The sequence below is a fragment of the Microtus pennsylvanicus genome, chromosome 7 (assembly GCF_037038515.1).
Source record: "Microtus pennsylvanicus isolate mMicPen1 chromosome 7, mMicPen1.hap1, whole genome shotgun sequence".
In the NCBI taxonomy this organism is placed as follows: Eukaryota; Metazoa; Chordata; class Mammalia; order Rodentia; family Cricetidae; genus Microtus; species Microtus pennsylvanicus.
The window spans coordinates 92,159,721-92,183,168 of NC_134585.1; the positions used below are offsets into that span (position 1 = coordinate 92,159,721).

At 38.5% G+C, this 23,448-nt stretch overlaps 1 protein-coding gene and 1 pseudogene across 1 annotated transcript in view; one reads left to right on the forward strand and one right to left on the reverse strand.

Moving 5' to 3' along the window:
- The window catches only part of Arsj (arylsulfatase family member J), a 50,207-nt gene that overhangs the window by 19,667 nt on the left and 7,092 nt on the right, over window positions 1-23,448 (reverse strand). The gene's annotated exons all lie outside the window — the stretch shown is intronic.
- Window positions 4,841-5,047, forward strand: LOC142854939 (protein transport protein Sec61 subunit gamma pseudogene; annotated as a pseudogene).

The following is a 23,448-nucleotide window of genomic DNA, read 5'->3' on the forward strand; positions in this document are numbered from 1 at the left end:
GCTGAGACCAGAGGATCACAAATCCAAGCCTAGCTTAGCCTACATAGTGAAATTCTTCCTTAAAAACCAAAGCCACCCCTCAAAAACAAATATAAAAACAAACAACAAAATACATGCTAATATATTAAATTTTTATCCATTAGAGTTGAAGAGTCAGCAAATGGAGTGACATGTAGTGTGGCCATGTATTAGGATGGAATTATCTCTCTCACATTCGAAAAGACTGTGTTTGGAAGACTCTGTTGAATTCAGAATCAGCAACTGTGTCTTTCTATCTTCTCTCCCTCTGCCACTTTTCTCCCCTATGCCCTCCTGACCTTGTCATTGCCAGCCCTTCTTTCTCATATCCTTTTTTTATATTTCCCTCATTCACTCTTTTATTTCTAGGTCTGTCTCCCAGATGTTGGTGTTTCTCCCCACTCCCCTCCAACCCCGTGATTCAGTTTTTTTTTTCCTACAGTTCTCTGGAGCCCTTTCTTATCCCAAATCGATATTAATAGTTCTGGAAGGTGCTTCTGCATCTGCTGTGATGGGAATAGTATTTCTCTTCAGGCCATAAAGCAGAGAGAAGGGTGTGGTTACTGGGTGCAGGTATTAAAGAACCTCAAAGGAATGGGGCAAGAGAAGATAGCAAGCTCCTTTCTTTTCTGTGATGGATTTTCTTCAGGGTCAGCCTCGACAGCTGAAGTCACTTCAGAAGAGGGAAGCTGAGAACTGTACTGCCTGCCAGCAGCTGGGCAGGATTAGTCTGTGTAACCACTTTTCAATAGATCTTATCAGGACTTATTTTACTGCCCTCCAAAACAGATAGCTTTGCATTTGTGAGCCATGCATTGCTATACACCTAAAATTTTAAAGTGTATAACTTTCTTCTCAGGTCAAAAACTGGGAAAATCCAACTGAGGGAAATCCCCCATACTTGTGTTTCTCTAAAGAACATCTTTTAACATCAAGTGGAGAGACTGGGAGCCATGGTGGTGACCTTTGACCTCACAGAGATATTAGCAGGTATAATGAGAAACACATGGAGAAGGCCACAGATTTCAAAGGTGCCATCAGCACTGAGTGAACCTATTCCATATTTTTACATCCTTGTTTCTTCATTTTCAAGATGGCACCAATATGTGCAAATTATCCATCTATCCTGTGAGGTGCTTTTGGTGAGAAGTGGAGAATTGGGGGGGGAACCCCTTAACACAGTGGCTGGTCTGGTCTGGAGAATATCTCCATAACATTCAGCTGCTCACACGATTTCCATTTTAAAGTTGGGAATTACAGGTGCCGTCATGGAGTACCCTTGGTATAATGGAAGTTCACTGAGCACTGGTCTTAATGAATGTTCACAGATCACAAACCTCCCTTAGCCATAAGAGAGTCTACTGTGCATTGCCACACATCATATCTATGTAACCCTTTTCCAACGTTTGATGGGAGTCAAGCACAAAGAAGAACTGTTCTTTTCTCTGATGTGCACCATATCTTCAATTCTATAAGCAGAAAAAACAGGCCTGGAAGATGTAGCAGGCTTCTTACCGTAGTTCCTTAAGAGCATGGGGACTAAGTGCAATGAGGACATGAGAACATTCAAAGACAGATTTAAAAAAAGAGAGCTAAAGGAGAGCTGCTGCCGACTCCTCCATAGCACGGAGCACCGAGTTTCTCTTTGAAATCCTATGGCCATGTACTTGTTAGGGATTCCAGTGTGTCCACTGGAATTTAGTTCTAAAGTATGGTTTCCTGGATACACAGAAATAATTAAATCAGAAGCATAATAGAGAAGTAATTCAAAAGGGTATCATCAAGGTGGATGGGCAAAATATTAGAATATTTCCAACTATTATCTAGATAAACTAAAATGTCAACATTTCATTTTAAAACTTCCTAGAAACTATAAAATACAAGGTTTAATGTACCCCTAGGGTTCTGAGAAGTGTTCAAATCTTTGTTAACTCCAAAGAAAGTTCTGAATGAAGTATTCCTTTATTGAAAGTATTTAAATTTAAAATATTTCCTGGTTCAAATTCTTTGTTGAAGTCAGGAAATCAATGATCCATAAAGGAAGAACTGAAAATTACAACAAGTAATTCCCAACTGGAGCTCATCTATATGAAAAATGGTATATGTAAATATGTTTTAATTAGATAGAAAGATTAAAATTGTAATAAAAATGATTAAATGAGATTCATACAATTAAAAGATATAACCTGTACCCTTATAAATTTGGTAATGTCTTGCTTACTTGAGCTAATGGAAGCCTTCCAACTCCGGCCTGACAACAGGGGAACCAGCATACGACCAAACAAGTCCCTCTGAATGTCGGTGACAGTTTTATGGCTGTGGCAGACTGAGGGGCTACTGGCAGTGGGACCAGGATTTATCCGTACTGCTTGTTCTGGCTTTTTGGAGCCCATTCTCTTTGGAAAGATACCTTGCTCAGCCTAGATATAATAGGGAGGGTCTTGGTCCTGCCTCAAAACAATATGCTACACTTTGCTGACTTCCCATGGAAAGGCTCACCCTCTCTGAGGAGTGGATAGGGGTGGGATGGGGGAAAGTGGAGGAAGCAGGAGTAGGAGAGCAAATAAGAAATGGATTTGGCATGTAAAATGAAAAAAAGATAAGCTTTTAATAAATTAAAAAAAGAAGGGAAGCAGGACATGGAGAGCATGGAAGAAGGAAGAGAAAGGATGCCTCCTAACAACATAATTTTTTTTATATTTATATATTTTTTGAAAAACTTTCTTTGTCCTAAAGTTAAGACCCTCTTAACTGATGGACTAATTTTTGTATAGATGCCTAAATTCCTGTTTGATGTTAATGAATGATATTTTTAATAAGTCTGAAAAGCAAAATCACAAAAGTCCCTAGATCCGTGTATGTTTTACTACTCTATATGACTTGGGAGTGGAGAGGGATGAAAGACACCCTTCCTGGCTGCCCTTAGAAGCTTCAGACTGCACTTTATGTAGGAATCTCCTTCTCTCAGATCAAACTTTCCCTCTTTATTCATCCCAAAACTCAGAAAGCAGTTATAGAAAGGGTAAGAAAGAACCTTTAATTAAAAATATATGAGAAAAATAAGTTTGGCAATGTTTTATCATATGGCAATTACTATAGTACATAGTAGATTTTAAAGATAAACAAAAGGAAATAGTGAAACATGCTAGGAACCTTTTATAGTCAATGTAGTTTTGGTTTTAACTGTCTTGTCTTCATGTTAAGAACGAGCTAATTATTCCTCAATTTAAAATCATTACTGAAGTGCTTAAATATTGTAATTTTAAATATTTGAATAAATGTCAATCTTACCTAAAATGTTTTGATGAAAACTAAAATCCCCTATTTTCCGTGTAGCTGACTGAATTGTCAGGTGTTGTCTGTTCATACTTTTAGAAGTGAATCTTTAAGTATCACATCGCAGTTGGAATGAATGTATTAGCAATAATCACTCATTCTCCAATAATATGCTAGGGTAACATTAGGGAAAAAATAAAAACACTTTTCTTTGGTGACATTTAACTAAGTACTAGTCTAGATTTGAATTTCTGTGTCATTCTCTGTCTTTTCTGTCCTCTGGATGTCTGTTGTAAGAGCCTGAATCTGCGTGGAGCTAATGGCCATTTTGTGAATGTGTCCCAGGGTTAGTTCTGTCCCCGTATGTGACTTTGTATGTGTCTATCTCCAACACAGGGCTTTGCTCTCTCTTCTACTAAACAACACAGAAAAGATCACATTGGGAAAGAATGAGGAGTAAGTTAGAGGAATCGTAACAGGGTTCTAAAAGGGATTGTGTCACTGACTCCAACTGCCCCAGATAACAGTATTACAAACATCGCTGTTTATCTACCAATATCTGATTACTGTGTTCAACATTTATGGTGGATATTCATGGCATAAGATTGCTTCAAACCTCTGTGCTTGCTTTTTTCAGCAAATGATCATTATCACACATTACCGTGGGTCAGGAGCATGGTAGAACACAACATCAGATTTTAGGTGTTTTTTGCATTAGGTAGCTGACTACCTGGTGAATACAAGGCACGTAAGGTTAATTGTTCTTGCCAAGGAAGTTTAAACAAATAGGCTTAATACAGAGTAGGACATCCGTCTTAAGTGACCTCAAGGTGTATTATTAACTCTGTGAGCTCTGCCAATAGAAATCTATGGCATGAACGTACTGCAGATCAGCTTTTGAGGTCAATCAGGGCTTTATGAAACTGTCCCAGAAAACAGACTACACCAGTGGAGGGAACCAGGTGTCCCTTTCTTTCACTCCCTTCCTTGTTCTTTTGAGACAAGGTCTTTCATTAAACCCAGAGCTCCTGTGTTTTTTGCTAGGCTGATAACCAACAAGCCCTGCCAATCCTCTGTGTCCATCGCCTCCAATGTAGGGAATACAAACATACAAACACACACACACACACACACACACACACACACACACACGGACTTGCTCTGGCTTGTTACGTCTAATCTCAAGTAGGTATCCACAGTTGCCCGGCAGGCACTACTAACTTACCGAGCCACCTCTCTCCAGGCCATCCGAGCTATTTACTAATAATGAGTTTGTTATTTTTGCCTTCACCCACGTTCTCCTTGCCTGGTATCTCAGTAAGTGCAGAATTCCAACCCCCTCCCCAGAATTCAGTTCTTCACTCATGTAAGGATTGCTCACATGTTTTTGAGTTGTCTGTTACTTGCCAAGCATCATGCTCCATGGTTGTCAGTTGTCTTTAGCACATGTTTCATTGTATCAATCTGCTCTTAAAATAGGGTACTGTGGAATCCTCTTCTATGCTAGGTGTCTCTACCTTCTCAAACCGCCATCCTGCATTCAGCCATGGATCAGATAATGCAGTTTGTTGAGACAAGTTGGCAGTCCACAAAGGACTCAATTTGCCTGGTTAAATGATACACCAAACCCAATAGAAAAGAATCCTAGAAAATTGCCATGGCCACAGCCAGAGGATTTGCTATCATGGGACTCATTGACTACTTTGTGAAATTGGCTCATATCCCTATGAATAACATTGTTGAGTGTGGCTGAGAGCTTGCTCATTGTGGGAACTAGTGAACAAATGGGGTGTGAGAAGCTCAGGATACAGGCTGCCTGTATACTTTGTGTTTCTCTTTCATTTCCTCTTCCCTAAGATGTCTTCTATTTCTAAATGAAAATTATTTCAAAATGAATATTTTTTTTCCATAAGAATATCTCACTTTGAGTTGAATGTAGCATTCTGAATGTGTTCTCAGTGGTGTAGCGTTCAGTGGGACTATCACCTTCCTGCATGGGAAGTTAGGCATCTTCCTGTGAACTTCCAGGCAGAGAAAAATCCCAAGATACTTTCTTTCCATCTAAGTTGTCCTTAACCTAGGTTTCCTTCATCTTGTAGAACAGTTCATTTGTTGATCTTTATAGAATTTTCCCATTTCTTGAGTCTTCCTCTCCACACTCTTTATGATTCTTGAAGTATTTGTTTTCTCACTCACTGTATCACCAAACCCTCTACTTAATTTTAGGAATCGTGTGCCTTCCTCTGAATCATGTTAGAGCTTGCAGTAACAGTACTTCAGTTAATGATAAATAGTAAAATCACTTTGAATGGCACAGCATTTTATTCATTGCTCACTGTTGCCTTTTATTTAAATTAATTACCCTTTTCTATAAGTCTTCCATATTGAAACTAGGAAATAGCGTACCTTTAACTTTCTCTGATGTCATTATACTAGAACAAATTTAAATGATGTTTTGCAGCATGGTTTCTTTGCAAATAATACAGGGTACCTCTTAGTGATCGCTAATGCCTTTAGTGACTTCCTCAATGCAATCAATTACTTGACAAAAAAATTAATCATGGTGACTGTAATAATCAGTCCTATTTCTAAGATTCAGAGTTTGTCTTTTTGACACTGGCCCGTTCAACACCTTCAGTATTATATCCTTGATTGTCGTGAGTATTCAGTGTCTTATATTAATAATTTCATATACGTACTTGTGTTTAAACATAGTGTGTAATTTAATCTGTTCTGCTTCTCGATTCAGCTAACTTCTTACAGTACCTTAACTAAGATAATCAACGGTTTCTGTGGGAGGTTAAACCCTGGCGAGGTAGTGCTGGAGGCGGTCACTAGAGGGCAATAGAGGGTTAAGAAATAAGTACAAAGCAGTGGCCTGGTCAAAAGGACAAATAGACCAACAGGACCATTCCAGGTGGGTGAGTAAACACCAGTTCCTACCTCTTTGTAGGGGAGGCTAATCTCATTCAGGCTTATTAAAGTCTAGATAAGAATCCCATGAGGACATGGATATAACTTGGACAGAACCAGAATGTAGGATGAATCAGCTAGGAGACGCTTAACCAATCACAAAGTAATGTCAGATATTACTACTAAGTCTTGACAATAGAAGCCTTGGAATGCTGATTGAAGTCGACATTTGTATTTAAAGCCAAGATCAAAATAGTGAAGAGTCAGCATTAGTAGCCTAAACACGCTTATTATCTACCACATGTCTATTAGAGAACCACAATATCTCTCATTTTTGGAATACTTTTGTAAAGAGATATTATGCTTGTTTCATGAGTAGGAAACTGGAGAATGGGGCGTTAGGAATTTAGACAACAGAGCCATGTACGGTATGAGGGGAAGTCAGCTGCACTGCAGAGCACCGACTATGTAGTGAAGGACTGCGGGCATATGACTTCAGTAATGAGATTGCCTGGGAGGAAACAGGGGCGGGAGGGAGTGGGGTAGAAATCTACTCCCAAGAGCCAGCCATCCCTCTGAGTCTTTGTAAAGAGGTGGTCTGTCTTCTGTCTTAACTCGGGCTTCATTAGTCCTTCACAATTGCAAGTTCATTGTATGGCAATGCAAACAAAATTACTGATACATTTGGTTTTCTTGAAAGTCATAAGGAAAGCATATGCCATATAAGTATAATAAATAAGACTTAGTTTAACTCTCTGCATGTCATACAATAAGTGCAGTGAGAAGTTTCAGTAACAATTCTAACTTTAGAGAAGATGTGTCCAAATAAAGTTAAGGGTGGTCACGCTTAGAAGGCTAGAAACTATAATTTGTTCATCTATAAAACTAGGTGGATGGATAAATACATCTTTGTTTAAGATGATCAGTGAAAGCTTAATAACGAACCTTTAAAGAACTGACCAAAATAGCAAAGACCAAGTACTCTGAAAAATAAGCATGATTCAAAATGATAAGGAGACTGTGGTCAAAAGTGCATGGCATGCATTTAAAAAAAATTGTTTGAGAAGGCCTACACCTCAAACATCCTGGAACTTCTATGCATCCTGGAAGTACCATATAGTGAACTATAAGTGACTGTAACAAGCAGAATTCTTTTGTAAATACAGTTCTCTGTAGTTTTACTGTTCTGGGATTTTAGAAGCTTTCTCAGCAAAAGCATAATTAATGTGTTAATTATATAATAATTAATTAATAATTAAAATATCTATCAATTTATAATTAATAATAAATAAATACTATGTTAGGACAATAATCTATCTGGAGTCTTCTGAATGAAAAACCTGTATTTTTGTTTCCCAGAGTGGCTAATGTTTTAAATGTTTGAATGAATTCATTACATATCTAAAAACATAAAAGCTAGTAGTAATGACCACCCTTGGCTCCACCTCCTCTTTCCTATCACACACAAATATGACATTACTTTTACCTAATCCCTAATTCTTCTTTAAAATTAACACATGTCACTTTCATAATTGCTTTCTCTCTCAAAAAAAAGTCCCACTAATGTTTAGGCAGTATGAAGTAGAAAATGCTCCGGATTTATGGACTATAGGCTCCTAATTCACATCATTTGCTTATATTTTCAATTTTGTAAAGTATTATTCAAAATTAATCATGAGTACCAAAAAAATAAAAATATGTTGTATTCCAAAGTTGGCCTCAAGAAGAACAGCTAGGAAACTCCAAATAGCAAAAGAATTTTTTTCTTTATTGCATTTAAAGTTTAACCATACAGAGGTACTTTAAAACACATTCTCTCTTGTCTTTCACTGTACATACTATTCCAAGGATGAATATTCCCATAGTTCTTATGGGCATTTGTGATGTACAAGCACAATAGGTGGAAACTGATCTCATAGCAGCAGGACAGCTGCTCACAGCTTATACCAGGCAGCAAAGTGCAGCTTCTGACAGTGCGGCTGTGTCTAAGAGGCTCATGGACAACCTCTGCCTGTACTCTAGGAGCCATGCAACCTCGTAGACGTGGCCTGGGATCCGTCCTACGGCAGCAGCGCTCTTCCTTTCGCTGGTCCCTGTGCACTTATTTGTCTAGCGCTAGTTTACTGTTCTGTTCCCTTCTGTAGATGGACCTCTGCTCTTTTCTCTTTTTTTTTCTCAATTTCTCGACTGTTTTCTTTAGCTTGCGTGAGCATCTGTTTGAGAGCCCAAGCCAGATGGATACAATCCATCACTGGGAAAATCTGAGGAAAAGAAAGTCAACGTGCTTTTTACATAGGCAGGATGAGAAGGATGAAAGCATGGTGGGACCGAGAAAACACACACTGGTCAGGAGTATACTGAAACCACTTCCACCAAACAAGAGGCATCTTATAAACTCAGGATGAGTCTCGCTTTTAGTAGTCCAGGAGAAACGCTACACTGGCCTTCTCTCCGTCAATTGGAAGCAAAAATTTATCAAAATGAAAGAGCATCCTGGTTGCTATGGAGATATTCACTTCGCACACTACACCAAGCTCTATAAGGTCTTAGCTGTGTATGATCATCTCAGTGATGGTATAATTAAATAAGGAATCTGGCTGGGAAAAATCAATGGAAACACTCAGAAGCCAGGCTTTAGTTCATCTTGCAAGGGCCAGGATGTGGTTTCTCTTGTAAAAGAAGCCCCATGTTTCCAAGGGTAGTGCTTAATAAAATACCAAGTAAAGTATGACTAAAATGCAGCCCTTTCCACTGCAGTGTTTTCAGGCTATAACTGTTAAAATCCTCATTTAGAGCTGAGATAATTGGGTCTTGTTTCCACCTTCTCTGACTTCACAGCAGTAAGTAGACAGTGCAGGGCCCAGGAAAGGCCGCCTCTGAGTTGTTCTCCAATCTGGCTCCTTCCTGGCCCTCAGGCTGCAAAGTCTGCAGGCCAACTGGAGCACTAGGCCCAGTCCAACCTGAGGTCCCCAATATGCCATCCTCCATGGAACTCATAGAGCAGGGACAAAGGGTGATCCCCAATACCTTTGAGCCAGGTCCAACCCTTAGCTGGATTCCAGACCCCTGGAGGCCTTTGGAAGCTTACTAGGTCCGAACATCCACCCACCCGGGCTCCATGGGTCCTGACACATCCCCCCAGCTGGTGAGGGTGAGAAGGCAAAGTCAGATGTCAGATGTCAGATCATGGGGAAGGCAGGTAGCCTAGGCCGGGGGCCTGGCAGAAGCTTTCTTTTTAAAGTTTTGCTTGCCTGTGGTAGTATTCTGACTTCGCTTTAGGGTTTTTTTTTTCTCTTTATTTAACTCTCATGTTTTATTATTGCTAATATCATTGCATTTAACTAATTTTGTGAACACTTACAATTATTGCTAAGATCATTGCATTTAACTAATTTGTGAACACTTATAATTGTTGCTAAAATCATCCCATTGAACTAATTTTGTGAGCACTTTCATTTTGTTTGTTACTTTGTTTTAAGATGGTCTCATGTAGCCCAAGTTAATCAATCTTACATTTGCAATGGAGTCACACTGGACAAAGGAAATGAAGATGAGTATTAACGTTAAGAAATAAATTCCTGCAGTTATGGCCACTTAGATTTTGACAAAGGTATCAAACACACACACACACACACACACACACACACACACACACACACACACACACACCTGCCTGTTTGTTTGTTAGTTCACACAAATGGGGTTATGTCTTCTGCAGTACAACTGTGTTTCCAAAGGCAGAATGAAATTAGAACCATATTTCTCACCTTGCACAAAAATACAGTTTTAGAAATTAAAGATCTTAAGGTAGGAACTGTTAACTGGATGCTGCTGGAGGAAACCCTAGGGAAGACCCTTCAGGATGCAGACATAGTTAAGGATTTTTTGAACAAGTATCTAGCAGCACAGGAAAGACTCTCAGGAGTTGCCATCTGGGATTATTTCAAATTGAAAGGTGTCTGCTCAAAAAAGGGAACAAATCACCAGAGTGATGAGGTGTCCTTCAACATGGGAAGAACTGCATGTCAAAGGGGAATTAGTATCTAGGATATATAAAGAACGATATATTCAGCCACAACCCCATCGTCCAATCAGTAAATGGACTGTTGAGACTAAAGGAAGAAATACGAAAGCAAGGTGAAAAATCTTCAATATCCTAAGTCAAGAGGAGAACGAAAACGAAAGCTCCTTTGAGATGCCATCTAGGTTAGTTCTGATGGCTGCCATGAAGAAATACATCAGTGCGAATGGTGGAGGATGCAGGGAAAGGGACGCCATATTCCCTGCTGGTGGGACTCCAAACGGGTGCAGTCACTTTGAAAAACACTGTGGAGTTTCCTTACAAAGCCCAAACACAATCCACTCATCCTGCTCTTGGGAATAAAACGGAAGGATTCTAAGTCAATATACCACAGAGGTATTTGCATATCTGTGTCTATTACAAAACAAATCACCATAGCAAGGTTTGAAATTAGCCTAGATGTCCTTCAACACTGGATAAAGGAAATGTGGCATGCATATGCAGTGTGATTTTTATGGAGTCATAAGAGAAATGAAATAATGACATTTGGAGGCAAGTGAATGCAACTAAAAGTTACTATGGCAAGCAAAAGGAATTGGAATAAGAAACATGACATTTTTTCTCACATGAACTCACATTTAAAGTGTGTGTGTATGTGTATGTGTGTGTGTAATTATTGCAAGTGTAATTGTAATTATTGTAGTTCACAAAACTAGAAAGGAGATCATGAGAGAGAATAAAAAGATCTTAAGGAAGCTGGGAATTCATGAAGTTAAGGAATTAAGGAATACAATGTAATATGAAAGCAGTTGTTTGGGAAAGGGGAGGGGAATTGGGTGATCATAGTCTCTGAAGGGTAATGAAGGACAAAAAATTATATGACATATATGTATGAAGATTCCATGATGAACCCATTTGCTTTTCATGTTAACCTAAATAAGCAATAAAGGATACTTTGATGATTAAAAATATATGTTTAATGAATTGGGCACTCACAACATGGAATACTCACATGGAATGCTTTCAGTAACACTAGTCTTGAGCAGGGCCCTTGGGGAAGATTCATTATACAAAAAGTTAATAGCAACAGAGGCTTCAACATAGTATTTGATGCCTGTGACAGAAATGGTTCTTTTTATATTCTGCTTTTGGAAAAGTATTGTTACAATTCAATTTAACACCAGTTTTTCTCTTTTTTAAAAAAAGTTAAGTTTAAAAGACCTTTTCTGAGACAGGTAAACAGAAAAAAAAATAACTCCTTTGTGTATGAAAAGCAACAACACTGTAAAATATAGTGGAAAAAAGAAAGCACCCAGCATGATTATTTATTTGAGAAGAAAAACAATTTTTTTTTCAAATTGTTCTGTAGCAATGTAGAATTCCACTGAAGCCGCTCAAATCAACCTTTGGATGGCGGAGCCTCTAAGGATGTATACTGTGAGTCCCCTTGAGCACAGACATGTAACCCACTCCACAAATGTGCTTTTATATTTTATGGGACTGAGTTCCTTTTACATACTGAACACATGATTTGCTTTCTTATTTTATGTAATTTTTGATTCTTAAAAAAAAAGGAACATCAAGTTGCAAGAAAAGATTATAAACAGAAAAACCTTAAAAGCAAGCTAGGACTTCATCTGCAAGGCTTAAGTACCTCTCTCAGTTTTATGATGTAATGGCAGTCTTGAAAGTTTTATGACTAAGTAGCACACTGATTCACGACATGAGTCTGACATCCTGTCTGGATAACATCTTCCAAGTTAAACCTTAGGCATTACCATTTCATATTCCGTGCGTAGGTGCCCAAGCAAAACAACCACACTGAATGACATATACAAGTACAGCACATCTCTGTACATTTGAATGTTGTTTTGGGAAGCAGTTAAAAAGAAATGGTAAGCCAACACATGGAAGATTATAAACACAGCCAGAGGTTACCTGGAATCTAATTAGAGATGCCTTCCAGCTATTGCTAGTATCCGAAGCCTCTTCTGAGTTCTTCCTCCAAAACATACTATGGGCTTAAAAGCAAAAAGAGAGAGGTGGGAGAATGGGAGGGGGAGAAAAAGAGGGGGAGTTAAGTAGAATAAGGTAGAAAAGGCTATCAGATATTGATTTATGATTTATTTACTGATTTACTTACGGAACTGCTTGTATTGCCTATTTACCAAGCATGACTTCACTTTTAGCTCAATCAGAATGACCCAGGTAAATAAAAACTATGGGTCATTGCCCTTTACAACCTGCTAACTACTAGGTAAGCATCTGTAAAATCCTACCCAACCTACTTTGTCTTTTAGAGTCTATGATGAGAACACAAACTGGACCCAGCATTTAAGGCTTTCAGAAGCTGTCCTGGTTTTGGTCAACCAGTGACATTTTCTCTCTTTCACTCTCATTGGTGTCAGGGTGCTTGTCTGGAAAGATTAGGATCACCGGTGTATTGGCTGCTTCTATGCTTAAAGCATTACTTTATAAAAAAGCCAAGTCTAATAGGCAAGAGATATAGAGAAGCAAAAACCCGTGTTCAAAGACTTGCGTGCATTCTAGCAATGCAAAGAGTCATCAATGTTATGACTAGTGATAGCATATGACTTCATGTTTATCTATGTATATAAGATTAATATATTTATTTGCAATATGCTCCCTTAAGCAGACAAGATGATGTCTATACCTTAATTCAGACTAGACCCTACATCATGGATCTGCTGTTTTTCTCTGTGTCTGTGAACTTGCCTATTTCAATCTTAGGTGTTATTTTTACATGCAACTGCATCTTTAGCTCAGTTAAAGCACAGAAGATCAGAAAAGAAAATGATGACATTGGATGCATTTTCAAGGGTAAGTAAAATTTCAATCAGGTTTCATTATTCAAATTCACTCCTCCTGCTGATTTAATCATTGACTTTTCACTAGTTTGTCTTTCCATCTCAGAAACACCTTCTTTTTGAACCTCTGGCCCCTTTAATTATCGTGGTATCCTCTCTCTCCTTCACTATAGGCTGAAACCCACATCTAGCCGACAACGCTCTCCTTTTCTATTCCATCAGCAAATTTAAGCATCCTTCAAGAGTCAAAGCGTTTGTTTAGGAGTGTGTAGTGGGGGTGATGGTGGTAGTGGGGGTTGGGTAGTTAAATGAACTTCCGTTTTGCCAATTTAAAGCACAATATAAACTAAATTATGATTAGAGTTCAGAGTAGAACATTTCTTTTTCAGGCAAACGTTGTGGAATTAAGCGATATGCCACCAGTTGCTCAGGGGATTGTGCTGCTTGGCTCACGTGGAACATAACCACGTCATCCAGTGTTAGACTGTGGGGAAATAATTCTGTTCACACTCAGTTCAGTGCTCTGTCTCATTTATAGTCCAGCCTCTAACTACGCATGCCATTTCTTCTCAGAAGCCGTCTGCTTAATGTTTCAAATTCACTGACTCTTAAGTTGGTGACTCAAATCCCCAGTATTGAATCATCTAGGCAAATATGAGTCAGAGCAATAGAACTCTTGCAGACAGACATGTAGCTAACTGAACGTGAGGGAAATATGTAAACTTGTGAACAACTTCTTGGTCTCAAGGGAGACAGAAGTTTTAGCTGTTATAAGATGTTAGAGTAAGAGAGAAACAGCATGAAGCTCTTTTCCTGTCTTATCTTTCCTGAACTTAGACATCTATTCAGATAATCTCAAGTCCTATCATGATTTTCCTTAAAAGGCTCACAGTTACCATGTGTGGCATTTAAACAAAGATTTTACAGATAGCTGTTGTATCTTACTTTTTGATAATTCACGGGGTTTTTTTTTTTTGCCATTTGGCACAGGATTAACTATTTCATCAGAATGTGGGGTTTTTTTGGCACTGTAGTATTAAAGTATTATTTTCCCTGAAAGATTAAATAAATACATGTAACCAAATGGCATAGTTTAAAATTACTCCCCACCTCACAGTAATGTTATGATCCACCATACATTGAGCAGAATGTTTTCTGAAAGTTTTGGCTGCCCTTGTTCTTATTTGAAGGTTCTGAGGACCCGTCCTTTAGTAGGATTCTTTCTGTCACTGGTTGTTTCCTGATTAGTTGCTTCTCCATTCTTAGCAGTGTTGGTATTTTATTTTTTCAGGTTTTATTCAGCAGCTCCCTTTTCTTTGCCAACAGTGTAGTTTCACAGGACTGGAAAGGAACCAGTGAACAGTGACGAGGCAATGGTAAGATGTTAAATATGAGGTGTTGGTATAATGTGGCATCAATAGGCATGTCACACAAGAGACATCAAAGTCCTGTGTCCTATAATTGTTCACTGCATCTGTTCTGCCATACGGATCAATAGTTTGTTACTTTGTACTCTTCTCTAAGTGGCTATTTTATGGTACTGGAGAACAGCTTGAAAAACTGGGCATTTTGACATCTGAGAAACTCTACACCCCAGAAGTAACTGTGTTTGTTATTATCTTCCACATACTCCTTGTGTCCTAGACTTGAGCCTAAGTGTTTCTTGTCTACATCCTCTGGAGCACTGCAACGTCATAAGATTATGTGGTGGTTTCAAAGAAAATGGTTCCCATGGGAGTGGCACTATTAGGAGTGTGGCTTTATTGGAGCGGCTGTGGCCTTGTTGGAGGAAGTATGTCATAGTGGGGGTGGACTTTGAGGTCTCATATATGCTCAAGCCAATCCCAGTATCTCAGTTTACTTCTTGTTGCATGCAAGATGTAGAACTCTCAGCTCCTTCTCCCATGCCGCTATGTTCTGCCATGATGATACTGGACTAAACCTCTGAACTGTAAACCACTGAATTAAATGTTTTCCTTTATAAGAGTTGCCATGGTCATGGTGTCTCTTCACAGCAACAGAAACCCTAACAAAGACAGATTATCAACCCTGCCTGCTGCTTTTCTACCCTAGAACTACCTGGGTGTATAAGCACGCTGTGATTCTTACAGAGGTTTCCACCCTAAACATTTCTCTACTGCAGGATCTTCCTGCAAATGAAATCCTGTGCTGTCTTAAAAAAAGAGTAAAAATAGAAAAAAAAAGCATTTGAAGTGAAAACATTAAATGAGAATTCATGGAATACAAATTATTTATGGCGTCAGATAGGACTGAGGAGTATGCATGAGCAATGGATAGTACCTGATCTTAAGTGTATCTTCTCATGGATGAAACAAATTCAAAATGGTTTAACTATAAAGAGCTATATCTAAGACAAATAGGAAAAAATATTGTCATTGAACTACCTCATCATTAATAGTTATGTGTAATTCTGGCATACACATTAAAATGAAGGTCGTACTTTGCACGAAACAACAACAACAACAACACATTTCCTAATAAAATACATGCTTAAGATCCTGGTAGCTTTCTATTTCTGATGTTGATGGATTGTCATTTTTATGTTTTCTAACTTTGATGCCTATTTCTGGAACATGATTATGGCTCAACATTTTATTAATTTGCAGCAAATAACTTGGTAATTTGTCTTCCTTAATATGTTAAAAAGGAAAGAAAGAAAAATAAAACCCCGGAGTCTTTCAAACAATGACCTAGGAGCCCTGAAGCCTGGGTGGACGGGCTGTGAATCTGCCTTAGAAGACAGCAGTTGGTGTCTGGGAACCTTTCATGTCTGAGGTATTGGGCTTTTCTGTCAAAGATGGCATTTGAACAAGAATTTCCCCAATGAGAAAGAGCAAATCACAGAACAAGTTTCAAGCCCAACAAGGAAATAAGCCAATATACCTATGGAAGACAACATGTACTAACCTGCTGACTTCTGTAGTCCAAAACTGAATGATGGGAGAAGTAGACTAGTGTGTGGTTCTGTGTAGACAGTGGGTAGGCCAGCATAAGAGGCCAATGAGGGTGTGGGGGTTTCAGAAAGCTTTGGGAACTTGAGTGGTAAAATTCCACAGAATAAGACAACTAACTTTTTCAGAGTTTCACACTAAATAGCAGGAGAAGGGAATGTGAGTACCCAGATATGATATATTTTAACCCAACTGTCGCAGAGAGCATCACTCTGTAAACAATGGAAAATTTTAAATATGAGAAAGAAGAGAAAGACAGAGACACAGAGAGGGAAGATTCAAAATGATAGTGAATTCCTTAGACCTTGTTTGACTTAAGAAAGACTGAACTTTCTTTTGTATTAAAAAAGAGACTTTATAATATTTGTCTTTAAAATCCAGGGGAATGGATGCTTGGGCTTATATGTTAGGTTGGACAGACTGTATACTTTAATTTCGAAGTTTGCTGTGGTAACTAAGAAGAGCGTATTGTAGGAAACATTTATCTTTATAAACTTGTTTCTACTATTGGCACAGTTGTTTATTCTTTGGCCCAGAAGCCACTGCAGAACGCAGCAGTATTACTTCCCAGGCTGGCTCATAGGTTGCTCAACAAGTGATGTGTCCTGGAGAACAAAGAAGAGATCACCATGTGGAAAAGATTATTTTTAAAAGACCACTTTTTAAAAATAAAAGCAAAATGACACATTTTTAGGCACATGAAAATTAGGAAACAAAGAGAAAAAATATGTGCCACAATTAAGAGTACTCTCAGAAATAAATCCCTAAAAGTTATAACTCTAAAATTTCCCATGTGGAACCAGCTTGCCCAGTCTTTTGCTACAGTAAGAGAAAAGAAGGCAAACGTGCGTGCCTGTGTATGCATGGATGGACATTTGACATCTAATATGACTAATATCTAAAAGCACAGCACTTTCATTTTCATAGTCTTTTACTTTACTCATGGCTGTAACCAAATGCTCAACAGAAGAACTTGAAGGGGAGGTTTCTTTTGACATTTCTGGAAAGGCAGGGTTGTAAGGTGGCTTGGTCCGTGGTAGTGGCAGCAATGGCAGTGTGGTATACTCATGTATTGGTGGGCAGGAAGCAGGGAGAAGCTAGGACCTCATAATGGACCTCTGTTGATGACTCACCTCCAGCTGGCAGGCCTCACAGCCTCCCATATAGTCCTACTGGTTGAAGAGAGAGTATTCAGACAAATGAGCCAACTAGGGACAGCTCATACTCACTCAGTTAATGCTGCCCTGGACAATCATGGCCAGACAAACACTTTTCCATTGGCAACACCTCTTGGTCATAGTCACCAGTGTGGCTGCATCTTCTTTTAAAATATTACTGAGTGTCCATGTCAGAATTTCATGCAGATATTATGCTCTATCTATTGTGCTTAATTTAAAAATATGTTTATGGCTGTAACTTCTCAAGCTACAAAACCTAAAGGACCAGGAAAAGGCAAGGGGAAGCCAAAGGTTATTATTTATTGTAGGCTTTTAAGACAAAAAGCACAATTTTCAGCAATTCCTTTGTGATTGATTCTGTCATTTGAACAACACCCATTTACTAAAATGCTTTCTGTTTTGCACAATAACCCCTGGCTTTGAAGATTTTTGATCTCTCCCTTTGTTAGATGTCCATGCTTGCTGGATCTGTTCAGCAACCAATCAGAGCTCACTCATCGCTTAATGTCTAGACAGCATTAAACCTTGCATAGGGCAGAGTAAAGGTATCCATAGCAGGTCTTCCTTGGGTAAACCTCACGTCTAAATTTATCCTCAGTGCAGCTACTAAAGGAACCCCATAAACCTACTTGAGATCATAGCGTTCCTAAGATCCAAACTTCTGCTTGATTAGAGGGAAAGTCCTTGCCTTTAGGAGATGGCTTCTGTTACTTCTTCCATCCCATTTTTCCCCTTCATTTCTTCATTTCTCTGTTCCAGTTTTGCTGGGATCACTTCTGGGCACATCAGAGGTACCACTCTCCCAAGACCTGTGCATTTTCTGTTCTTCTTTCTTGGAGCAGTTAGCTAGAAGTTTATCCCTTATTCCCTGATCTCCATAATATTGCTGGCCCACAATTTCTGACTTAAACCCTCCTTCCTGCCTTCTCATCTTTTGCAAAGAAGGCTACTACCTCTTACACACTGTGCTGTTGACATACTTTTTCTTCCAGTTGGAATTGAGGTATTAAAGTTCAAAAATGGCAATGTTCCAAATGTTTACAAGTCTGAATACCTTTAGTTTTATGACTTAGTTCTCAGAAAGCCTATTGCCTTTTTATCTTAAACAAATTGCTTTGCCTAAGAAAGGAATCTCTTTCCAAAACGTGGGATCTATAAAATCCGATACACAAGTCTTCCATCTTCCTCCTGAGATTGCACTAGGTGTTATTTCAATGGCAGTGGGAAAATGAGAGACATACTTGTACAGAACACTGCACTGGAGCTCTATTATAATACCACTCAACATGGCCCTCAGAAACACCTATTCCCCATCACAGGGGAGCTTGCTACTAAAGACAAACCTCACACTCCGCACTAGACCTTCTGTAGGAGAACCATATTAGAGTAGAAACCAAGGGCAGTAGGCAGAAAAAGTCCTTCATGTGATTCTCAGTACTATTTACTGTCATAAGTTCTAATTATTAACACTTAGGAGCTTGTTAAAAACAAACTAGGTGTGGTGGAAAATGCCTGTAATTTTAGCACTTTGGGGTGGGGGCAGGAAGACTCAGGGTTTAAAGTCATTCTTAGCTACATAGAAAGTTTGAGATCAGCCTGGGCAGCATGGCATACTGTCTCAAAGCCAAATAAAAACATTAAAGGAAGGATATTAGAATCAGCAATATATTTGAAGAAATATTTAAAATTTTCAAAGTTAAAATATAGAAAGTAGATAATTGCTGTTTGTAACAGTAACAAAACTTGGATTTCAGGTACATTTTAATTGTCTTAGGGGACCTATATATGTTGAACATTTAAGTTATCAGAGTGATGATAAAATATTAACAAATTTTGTCTCTCACTAAGGGAAGATAAACTGATATTGTCATCTTAAATTTATATATGAAACAAACCAAAATAAGAACTTATATCAATGCACCAAATTTGAATGGGGGAGCCAGTTAGAAAATGAATTTTTAAGTAATTATGTCTATTTTGCTCTAGTTGCTTTTACTGGAGGAACATATTATTGACTTCTACCCTGAAGATAAACTATACAGCTAAACCAAGTCTGTCCTGCCAATCATCTAGGAAATGGAATGGAAAAATCAGTTCTTAAATTAGAATCCCATTTTCATTACTTTGGGTCTTTGGCCAAGATAACAAATCTCTCTATGTGTGAGTTCATCACACACAAAATGAGGTTTAGAGAATGTATTGAGACACAGATTTAGATAGGTCCACACATTTTGGCATCCATCCATTGGAGGATCTATATAAAATTAGAGTATAAAATAGTTATTGTTAGTTAATATTTTACCAGTATAGGTATACTATCAAATTTACAGCCTAAGTTATTAAAGTATAGGTTATTAATGTAAGGGGTTAGCAAGAACAGGTAACTCTATTTTTTCTTAAGTAAGACGGCATAGAATTTGGGTCAATTGTCTATAGAACGTTGGTTTATTTTAGATGGAAGAAACCATCTTGAACTCATCTAAATGTTGATAGAAAGATTTGGGGGGTATAAATATAAATTATGAAGGAGAGAGATAATGGAAGGAGTCAAGTCTTTTGTCTTTTCTTGATACACTGAGGCAGACGAGAAGGAAGATAGAAAATGGCTTATGAGCAATGATAGCAGCTTTATAAATTTGCCGTCAATAATATGAAAGAGATCACTTTTACAGGGATCTTTTACAATATTGGGAGATGGCCTGGTTTGAATAAGTATGGTCCCCATACACTCATGTGTTTGAATGTTTGACCCAGGGGGAGGCATGGCCTTGTTGGCGTAGATGTAGCCATGTTGGAGAAAGTGTGTTACTGTGGAAGTGGGCTTTGAAGTCTCATATGCTCAAGTTACATCCAGCATGGCACTCAGTCTTCCTTCAGTGTCTGTGGCTCAAGATGTAGAATTCTCGACTCCTTCTCCAGTACCTTGTATGCTTGCATGCTGTCATGCTTCTTGCCATGATGATAATGGACTAAACCCTTGAAACTCTAAGCCATCCCCAATTATATGTTTTCCTTTATAAGAGTTGCCATAGTCTCACAACAATAGAAACCAAGTAAAGACAAAAGTATTAAGAAATTAAAGAATGGGGGCTGAAGAGATGACCCAGAAGTCAGAAAGACTTATTGATCTCTTAAAGGAGCTGAGTTTGGTTTCTAACAAGCACACTGAGCAGCTTACAACCACCTGTAACTCCAACTCAAGGAGATCAAACACCCTATTCTATCCTTGATAGGCACCTGAATATGTGTGATACACACACACACACACACACACACACACACACACACTCACATTTTAAAGAATTAGAAATGGTAGTTCTGAAGATTAAGACACATATCAGAAGGAAGAACCTTGTGTGGTCATAATTTCAGATAAAGGTTCTACACTTGATATTTGAGGAAGATTTGTTTCTATTGGTCTTAAATAAATTGACTCTAGAATTGTGTTAAAAATAAAGCTCTCCATATGCATGTGCTTGTGTTTATTTAGAGTTAGGGTTCCACTTCCAAGTTGGCCTCGAAGTCATAATTCTCCTGGCTCAGTAACTACATAACTGGGATGATAGGTGTACCTCCATGTCAAGAATTTATATTTGCATGTGATTTTAAATTTAGTGTAATATTGCATATTTGGGGATTAGGAAGAATGAGGTTCATGTTTACAACATATTGCAATAATTGAAATGCAATAGCCACTGTAGGAATGAAAATGACGCATGAGTGCCATTGTGCTGGTATAGGGTGAGAAAACAATCAGAAAACTCTGCAAAAGGAGATGAAAGTGGTAGAGGGCCTGGGTGGAGTTTCCCAGAGGAGAATGAAGAATAGTCCTACAAGAAAGATGACTGTGGAAGGGCACACAGCCCTGTGAGAAAGTGTTAGAACCTTTGCAGTGCTGACCGACCCTGAGTAGATTCATCAATGTTGAGCCAGATTTTGTAGGTCTTCAGATGGACTTAGGAATTGGATTGCAGCCTCCAGGGAATGGGAAGTGCTGAAGTGTTAGCTGGCAGGACTAGTGCTGTGCTGTGGGAATTTCACTCTGATTCTTTGTAGGGGTGGATTCTTATGCTGCAAGCATTCCCTGTCTTTTAAGAGGTAATTGAAATAGTGGCCACCAAGCACATGAAGTTTTATTTCCACCAAGCCTAGATTATGTACTAATTCAAAACTAGTTTTGATGCAACTACTAAGTGTCAACCATGAAGCAATATGGGATTCAAAGCTAAATTACCCCAGTCTTACCTCCCCCTTTCCATCGGACCCTCCCATTCCAAATCCCCACCCCCACACATTCATGACTATTTATTTACATTTACTCAGCTCTTATAAATATGAAATTTGCTAGTAAATGAATGGAACTAAGAAAAAAAATCATCCTACACTGGTCTGGGCTTGATGAGTGGGGTCCCAGCCCTGAGAGTGAAAGTGGACACAAACTCACATCCCTAACACAAAAGCTATCTACAGCTGATAACCATTTGCAAATGAAACTTTAGTTTTCTCTGATGGAGTCTCACTGCTCACTGCATAGACAAGCCAGTCTTAAGGGCAGGCCTCATGCAGGTTTTGTGTATGTGGCCAACACAAAACAAACTCTCTAGCATTTCTAGAGGTTCTTTGTCCGATAATACTTTGTCAGGATTGTTTGTTTGTTTGTTTGTCTTTCCTTTTCCCTTTCAGGTCCTTAGGGTATATGTTATGGTTTCCAGTTTTGTGTTCCTATAGTTTATATGTGTGTGCAAATGTGTGCATCTCTGTATCCACACGTTACTTGGCCTTTTCTTTGGCTACTTTTCTTCTGTGTGTTTGTTTAGTCCTATTCTGTTTTTTTTATCTATTATTACTATTACTTACATTATTATTTATTTCTCATTAGTATTTTTAAAAGAAAGAAAGAAAAGTGTGGATTTGGGTGGATGGGAAATTGGAGAGGATCTGGGAGGAGTTAGGGGAAGAGAAACAGTAATCAGAATATATTTTATTAAAAATCCATTTTCAATAAAAAAGTTCTGGACCATTTTTTTGGCTTGATCACATTCTCTACATAAGGGAAATAAGTAATTGCTTATTCAACTCTTCTTTCTCTCATTCCTCAGATGTTTACTTAGCACCTAGGAATACAGAGCCCTGGCCTGGGTCCTGTGAAATTTATGGAGTTATAAATCAGAATCTTGCTTCTCAGAGGGCCAGCAAGGGAGGTAAAAAGCTTCCTAAGAGCTGTGAAGGAGTGGAAAATCATGCCTAATAAGACAGTTATAGGAATAATTGTGGAAGGTCACTGCTAAGATAAATTATTTCTGGCTAAGAGCTCACGGGAAGCTGCATGAAGAATGTGGGGTTTCTGCTGAATCTTAACTAGTGGCTGGCATTTGGGCAAACAGTGCAAAGGTGTGAATTCCAGAAGTGAAGCAAAGAGATGGGGAACAGTTAGAGGAACCCTAGAAACCTTGAGCCATTTGTCCCTTCTTCTGGTATGGAAAGTTTGAAAATGTAGAGGCAGAAGAAACTGCTCAAAAACTAGGCCAAGGTGTGATTATAGTTTATATGTAAGGCAGAAAGTACTGAAGAAAGCCTGGGGGACATTGACCGAGCCATACAGTTTAAGCTCAAAATGCATGCCCTACAGTTTAGAAGCTATGTACTCATGGTCTGCTTATAAAACTCCCTAAAATGTTAATATTCTACCCAGAAAAAATGAGAACATTTGTTAAATATTTTATGAATATTTTCAAATATTGGGTGTGAAGATTAAAAGGCAGGATGCTTGAAAAGAAACAGGCACGTAAAATCCCCCAGAGAAAATTAATTTCTTTTCTCATTTTTGATACATTGGGGAACCAAGGGCGCTGTTTGCTGAAGGGGCTGTTGTTATGAGTCTCATGTTTTAGTAAAGCAACTGTACTAGATGAATTGGAAGAGAGAGGGGGTAAAAGCTAAAGGATGAGAGTAAGAAAGATTTCCTTCTTCTTTTAATTACAATAGAACACACACAGAAACAGATGCCTCAAAGAAAAACCACTAGTGGGGATGTTTACTATTTAGGCTAATAAAAGAACATTTCATCAAACTAATTACATCATAGTAAAATAGCCACAGGGTGAGATGAAATCACAATTGTCTGTAGAAATTTGCTAGAATTCGTAGTTCTTAGCCCTCTGCACCTGGATACATTTCAACCATCTAGAATAGCATTTTTAAGAAACTCAACAGTATTACCTGGACAGATATTTATCCAGATG